This window comes from Euprymna scolopes, chromosome 42 (assembly GCF_053919585.1).
Source record: "Euprymna scolopes isolate OS-2025 chromosome 42, ASM5391958v1, whole genome shotgun sequence".
Taxonomy (NCBI): Eukaryota; Metazoa; Mollusca; class Cephalopoda; order Sepiida; family Sepiolidae; genus Euprymna; species Euprymna scolopes.
The window spans coordinates 70,043,384-70,051,691 of NC_136523.1; positions in this window are offsets into that span (position 1 = coordinate 70,043,384).

Sequence of the window (8,308 nt, forward strand, 5' to 3'; positions counted from 1 at the left end):
GTTTTTTGTGTGAAAATATTAAATAAACAATGCTTAATTCAATGATAATAGTGGTAGTTCGAGAAATTAATTTTTCTCCGAGTTATATCGATTTCGTTAATATGGATTTTAGGGGCCTTTCTCGTAATGTTTCTGTAAAAATTATTTTATTTAAAAATCAAAAATAAATTCTAGTTTTTTATTTACTACTGAAAACCATAACTTTAGTAAAGGTATATATATATATATATATATATATATATATATATATATATATATATATATATATATATATATATATATATATATATATATACCTTTACTAAAGTTATGGTTTTCAGTAGTAAATTTTATTAAATATATATATATATATATATACACTTGTGCCCGATATTATTCATACCCCCCTTGAAAATTGAGTTTATTGGGTGTAACTTTGTAAGAATTTATTGTTTACGTCCATATTTATACATATTCTTTATAAACCTCTTCTGATCATTTTCCTCATTTTAAAATCTCGGGATACTTATAATAAAAGAAATATACAGCTATTTATAAAATCTGCAATGTTCAAAAATAATCATACCCCCTTATTTTTTCAGTATTAATCGAGTTTCTGACTGTTTGTTTCCTGTTTGATTCTTATTTTGAATGATTTTATACAACCTTTGATTAATTTCATTTCGTTTTTTGCATTTTTCAGAAATTAAAATGATATCAACTGAAAACCAATAAAAGAATAAAAATTATTAGAATGGGGAAGAAAAAAGAGCTTAGTAATGATCTTAGGACTAAAATTGTGAATTCACATAAGGATGGTTTAGGTTACAAGTCAATTTCCAAGAAATTTGAGGTCCCTACAGCAACAGTACAGAGCATCATCAAAAAATTCCAGAGCCACCACACAACAAACAACTTGATTGGTAGAGGAAGGAAAAGGAAACTGTCTGCTAGAGCCACCAGGAATATTGTAAGAAGTGTTAATGCAAATCCAACCACCACTACTAAGGACATTTTAGAAAATCTGGAGTCTTCTGGCATAAAAAATATCAAGGCAAACATTGCAAAGGACTCTGCATGAAAATGGTCTGAAAGGAAGAAGACCAAAAAGGACTCCATTGCACACCGGAAAACACCTTGCAGCACGTCTAAAGTTTGCTAGGACCCATGTGAATTCTCCAGAGTCCGTTTTCTCAAGTATTTTGTGGACTGACGAAACAAAAATTGAATTGTTTGACCATATGGATGCTTCTTACGTTTGGAGGAAGAAAGGAGAAGCTTACAACCCAAAGAACACCATACCCACGGTGAAACATGGTGGTGGTAGCCTAATGTTTTGGGGCTCCTTTTAAGCTAGTGGTCCAGGTAGTTTGGTCAAGATAGATGGAACCATGAAGAAGGAGCAATATTTGGAGATACTCCAGAAAAACATTAGACAGGATGCGGAGAAGCTCCATTTAGGACCAAACTGGGCCCTTCAACAGGATAATGATCCAAAACATACTGCCAAAATAGTCAAGAAATGGTTTGAGGATAATCAAATTAATGTTTTGGAATGGCCTAGCCAGAGTCCCGACCTGAACCCTATCGAAAACCTCTGGCACATATTGAAAACTGAGGTTAAAAAGCGGAAACCTAGAAATTTGAGGGATTTGGAGAACTACTGCATTGAAGAATGGTAAAAAATCAGTGTTGATGCTTGTAAAAACCTTGTTGATAAATATCCAAAACGGTTACAGGCAGTTATTAAGAATAAAGGGCATGCTATTGACTATTAGTAAGAGAGGTATGAATAATTTTGAACTAGTGCCATTATTGTTTTTCTTTGTATAATGTTTCGAACTTGCATAATTTATTTATTTGTTGAGTTTAAATTAAATGCTTATGCTTGATTTATTGTTTGAAATCCCTTTAATATTGTCTACCTTCTGGTTTGAGCAATATTCTCATAGAAATCTCAAAGATCCGAGGGGTATGAATAATATCGGGCACAAGTGTATATATATATATATATATATATATATATATATATATATATATATATATATATATATATATATATATATATATATATATATATACTAGCATTTCAGCCCGGCGTTGCCCGGGTATTTGGAGGTGTACGTTGAGCAAAAAAAAAGAAAAAGCCGTCAATGTTTTAAATTTGACCCCTATAATGACTCCTTAAAATTTATTGTTTTGGGCTCAAATAAAGTTATTAAGTTAGATCCATGTCCAAGGAATCTATATCTAAAATTTAAAGTGTTTAGACTCAAAATTGTCGGAGGAGTTTGGTAGAGTTCTCAAAGGTCAAATAGTTGAACTTTGACCCCTTAATCGCCAAATTTCTAGCCGAAAACCGATCCCGTCGATTTTCCCAAATCTCAGTACCCCGTATATCAAATTTCAAGTCTGTAGACTTAAAATTGACAGAGTTATATTGCGTATGGAAATGTGCACACACAGACACATACACAGGCAGACAGACACTTTCACTTTTATAGATATATATAGATATATGGTTTTCGTTATGAAATCCAAGTTCTATGGAGAGTCATTCAGTTGATCGAGGAAATCATGGGAACATGAAGAACTACTCGAAACTTTTTATTTACAAACACTGCTGTGTCTGTTAAGTCTACTCGGGTTTTATTGACCAGGTTATTCCGGTGTCAGGAGTGGAGGTCGATTACTTGGACTTATGATTTGTAATTTTTTTTTTTTTTTTTTCTAATCTTTGCTGAGAAATTGACTTGTTTCTGCCCCCACCACCATCGGATTTGTTTTATTTTTCTTCAGTAGGAAAATCATTTCACATCTTAAAATAAAACAAAGCAATTTTGGAAAGAAGAAAACCAAGTTAATAAAAAAATATTTTTTTCAACCTGTTTGACCTAAATAAAGTTAAACACCTTCGGCTTAATCGTCGACATGGTTCACTGGTAAAAGATGTCATTCCAGTAATCATAGCATGTTTTATGACTTAACACAAGAATAAATTACAAATGATGTCATCAACGACTCTGTGTGTGTGTGTGTGTGTGTGTGTGTGTGTGTGTGTGTGTGTGTGTGTGTGTGTGTGTGTGTGTGTGTGTGTGTGTGTGTGTGTGTGTGCGTGCGTGCGCGCGTTTGTGAATATGTTTGCGTGTGTGAATGTGTTTGTGTATGTGGATATGTACGGATTTCTGTGTGCGTGTGCGAATGTGCGTACGTGTGTGAATGTGTGTGCGTTTGTGAATGTATTTTCGTGTGTGTGAATGCGTGTGCGGGTATGAATGTGTGTGCATGTGCGTGCATATATGTATATAATATTGTTGTTGTTTTTTTCTGTATAAGAAGTTATGTCCGTCGGATAACATGTTTTATTTTTAAATACTCCAGGCGCATTTTACATTGAAATAATTCAAGCATCTAAATGTAAAACGCTGGCCATCTAACTCAATCTATCAGTTAAATATTTTAAAGAGCATTCTTGTTGATTTGTGATACTTAAGTTTAAAATAGCATTTTCGTCGGCATGCTCGGGTGTCCTTTTAAATACCATGTTTGTTGCTCTGTCATGGTGAATTTTGAAGCAGCATTTTAGTTGGTCTTGTTATGATTAAGTTTGAAATGGCATTTTCGTTGGCCTGACTTGGTGAAATTTGAATAGAATTTCGACGGTTTGTCATGGTGAAGTTCGAAAAACAATTTTGTTGATCTGTCATATTGAAGTTTGAAATGCCATTTTCTTTGTCTATGATAATGAAATTCGAAATAGCATTTTCGTTGTGTGTCATAATGAAGTTTATAATAGCATTGCCATTGTTTGTCATGGTGAAGGTACAAATAGCATTTTCATTGTCTGTCATAAGGAAGTTCGAAATAGCATTTTCGTAGTCAGTCAAAGTGAGGTTTGAAATAGCATTTTTGTTAATCTGTCATGATGAAACTTGAAATAGCATTTTCGTTGTCATAGTGACCTTGAAAATAGCTTTTTGGTAGGCCTGTCATGATGAAATTCAAAAGAGCATTTTTGTTTGTCTGCATTAGTGAAATTTGAAATATCATTTTCGACGATTAGTTATGGTGAAGATCGAAATAGTATTTTTATTTATCTGTTCATGGCGAAGTTTAAAAAAGAATTTTCGTTTATCTGTCATAGTGAAGTTTGAAATATCATTTTTATTGATCTGTCATGATAATGTTTGAAATGGCATTTTCATTGTTTGTCATGGTAACGTTCAAAATAGCATTTTTGTTGATCTGGTATGGTAACTCTTGAAATAGGATTTTCGATGTCTGTAAGGGTAAAGTTCGAAATAGCATTTTCGTTGATCTGTTATAGTAATGTTTGAAATAGAATTTTCATTGTGTGTCATGGTCAAGTACGAAATAGCATTTTTGTTTATTTGTTATGGTGATATTTGAAATGGCATTTTAGATGTCTGTCATAGTAAAGTTCGAAATAGCATTATTTTATCTGTCGTGGTAATGTTTGAAATGGCATTTTCATTGCTTGTCATGGTAAAGTTCGAAATAGCATTTGGTGGTATGTCATGATAATGTTTGGAACAGCATTTTCGTTGTCTGTCACGATAAAGTTCAAAACAGCATTTTTGTTTATCTGTTATGCTAATGTTTGAAATGGCATTTTAATTTCTGTTATAGTGAAGTTTGAAATATCATTTTTTTGATCTGTCATGGTAATGTTTGAAATAGCATTTTCGGTGTGTCATGGTAAAGTTCGAAATAGCATTTTGTTGATCTGTCGTAGTAATATTTGAAATAGCATTTTCAGTGTCTTTCATGGAAAAAGTTCGAAATAGCATTTTTTGTTGATCTGTCATTGTAATGTTTGAAATAGCATTTTCATTGTCGGTTATGTGGTAAAGTTCAAAATAGCATTTTTGTTGATCTGTCATGGTATTGTTGTAAATGGCATTTTCTGATGTCTGTCATGGTAAAGTTCGAAATAGAATTTTTGTTGATCTGTCAGGATAAAGACACCGGAAAAAATGGCACAGTGAAAATGGCAAAAATGAATAAATAGGTAAAAATGGCACGTTGGCAACGAAAAAGCAAGACCGTTGGAGAAGTGAGAACTAAGCTCTCATTCCTCTAGTTAAAATATAACTAATCCCCACCCCACCCCCCAAAAAATAAATAAACATTTTTTTAATGTACATTTACGCAGTTAGGGATGGAATTATGCTTCTTTTTTTAATAGGATTTTATCCTATAATAAGGGTTTATCATTAATATAAATGAAAATATCTTCTGCTAGTTTGACCGATTCTTTCAGTGAGTCAATGTGAAAAGTCTTTGGGGAGGAAGTGATAAGCAATTTATATCCATTCTCTTTCTTTACTCCTTTGACTCTTCATCATAATTTATAATCCTTGCAAAGCCATTATCAAAGCATAAGCAGAAAGGCTAGGCGTATAAAATCACTTTTTTTTTTTCATTTTTCTTAAACTTTTTCTTCTAGGGGATGGGACATCCAACCAGATGTCTGACATTTACCCCTATTTTAGTGAGTCCAACCAAGAGATCTTTTCAGGATTCTAGCCGTCCCTTTCAGTGCAATCGTTTGTATTTCACTTGCACTTGGTTCACCGGGTATGCTTGCTATGTACTTTTTCACAGTATGTTCTTTAATATGGCATCTGAAATGAATGTTCTGTTTAAAGCACAACTGAACCATGATACTTGACTTTTACTCTTTAAACTTTAATTCAAGACATTATTTATTTAAAAAAAAAAGTAAATTTTTACCTGGTTTCTAACTTAACATTTTCCTTTAAAATGGACACTTTTCTAAGTTTTTAAGTATGCTGAAAACAAATATCGCATTTAAATTTCCGCAAATAAGTAGTTCGCTCGATATTAAGCAATGTCATTTCTTATGTTATTGGTTGTGGCCATCTTGCTATGCACGCGCTTGCGCATAGTTTCTTGAGATTGCATTTACATGAACAAGTGCATGCTCGCATGTAACAAGATAATCACCAGCAATAACATTAGAAATGACATTACTAAATATCTGGAAACTAATTATTTGCGGAAAATTTAAATACGATATTCGTTTTCAGCACACACGAAAACATACCTAAGTCGTCATTTTAAAGGAAAATATTAAGACGGAAACCAGACAAATATTTATCAAAAATAATTTCATAAACTCAACAGTAAGTTCTTTACATTGCAATGTAGACTACAAAGTATTGTGAACTAAGTCATTCTGAAGGAAGGCATGGGAATTTTCCTTCCGGTGCACCACGATGGGTCCCCAACTAGAGCAGGCAATCAATCGATTTGATTGAAAAATAGACGATTTCACCGATTTTGATAACAATAAAAATATGGAAGTGTGAAACATTCGTTTTTCATCATTCAATCCCGGGCAATGTCGGGTCTCCCTGCTAGCAATAGCTAAGTGCTTTTCACAACAACAAAAAGTTATAATTATGAATTAGGGAAAAACATAAACAAATAAAAACAAAACAAAAGCACTGATAACTTGCTAAATATTGGCATCCGATTCAAAGTTAGCACCAAACGGTGTTTGGTCAGTTTCCTTTTCCTGATATTAAACTTTATCCGTAATATAACTTCCGGCGAGGGTTTCAATTTCCCATGTTTATTTATTAAATTGTTAGGTGAAAGTGCAGGATAGTTTACAAAGAAACTTTCTCTACATGTTGATGATGACTTTCTAAATAATAATTTCATTATTTCAGTACTGTCAGTAACTTTTATTGGGCGGATTTCTACCAGTAATTTGTTTTATTTTTATTTTGAAGTCACAAAGAAACTTTCTCTTCATGTTAAATTTGATCAGGAGTAAAGGTCAGACCTAGAAGCTTGTCAAAACATGAAGCCTCCCCAAGATGAGAGCCATTCATTTCAATTGATGCCAGATGGAGATCAGAGCGTTGATGATGGTTTTAGATGCATTAAAATTAACCAGCCACCTCTTTAACTATTGCACCACGTGATCAAGATGAGAAAAGAAAGTCAGAGAGTATTTGGTCATTTATGGCTTTTGAAGTGTTGCCATAGATGGTAGTGTCATCAGCATAAATGTCTACGAATGATCTTAGGATGTGATTTGGGAAATCATTGATGGAGATCAGGAAGAGTGTTGGGCCCAAGATGAACCCCTGAGGAACTCCAGTATTACTACTGAGAGCTTCTGTCCATCAACTACTACTCTTATGAACCTATCAGAGAGAAATGATTTGATAATTGAAAAGACATTTTTATCTATACCATAACTGGAGATTTTGTGAAGTAGACCTTTATGTCATACCTTATCAAAAGCCTTTGATAAGTCAAGGGCAATTGCCCTGAAGCCTCTGTCGAGAAATTTGCTAGTTTAGTCTCCTGTAATTGGATTTTAACCTCTGGAAAATTGGAACGTAGACCCTTGATGTTGGAGGAGACATGGTAATTGGGGTCTACGTTGGAAGTTGGAGTTCTGGGTTCACGATTAATCGTGCATTCTTTCTGGAGACTTTTCATGATAGAGTTTTAGGATTTGTGGAATAGGTCGGCAGACTTAGTTAGAGCAGGCCAGAGAAGGAAAGTAAGAGGAAAAAAGAAGTGACGAAATAAACAACAACAAATTCAATTTGAAGATCGACAATATAGTTACATTGAAAAGTGTTGACAGATCTGCATATTCACATTTGATCATAAGTGTTGAATACACATTTAAATAATTTATATTAACAGCAGATGAATATAGTAGTCAAAATATTATTCAATTGAAAACATTGTTGGAATAATTTGTTTATAAAGACATAGTAGTGGTGTTAAGCTATCACCAACAACCAAAGAATTAATGGGAAACTTGGCAGGGGGGGTAGTTTTGTTTTTGTTGAAGCTAAAAGTAAGATGTTGCTAAGATGTTGTTCTCAAATTGTTCTTAGTTTACTTCAATTTTGAAAAAAGCTTTTCGCATTGATAGGTACTTCCAAAGAAAGATGCCATCATTTTGCATGAATCACTAATTTGAAATATGTTCCACTTGGAAAAATATTTTTCGCTTAAAATTAATTAAATATTTTGGGAATTAAATGTTTATCTTAATAGACTGTCAAACTGCATTTCTATCAATTACATTTGAAAACATTCCGATACTGTCTCCAAATCAGAAAGGGCAGCAAACAATTTAAAATTATTTTTATGCAGCAAACAATTTGAAATTATTTTTATGCAGCAAACAACTTGAAATTATTTTTATGCCGCAAACAATTTGAAATTATTTTTATGCAGCAAACAACTTGAAATTATTTTTATGCAGCAAACAATTTGAAATTATTTTTATGCAGCAAACAATTTG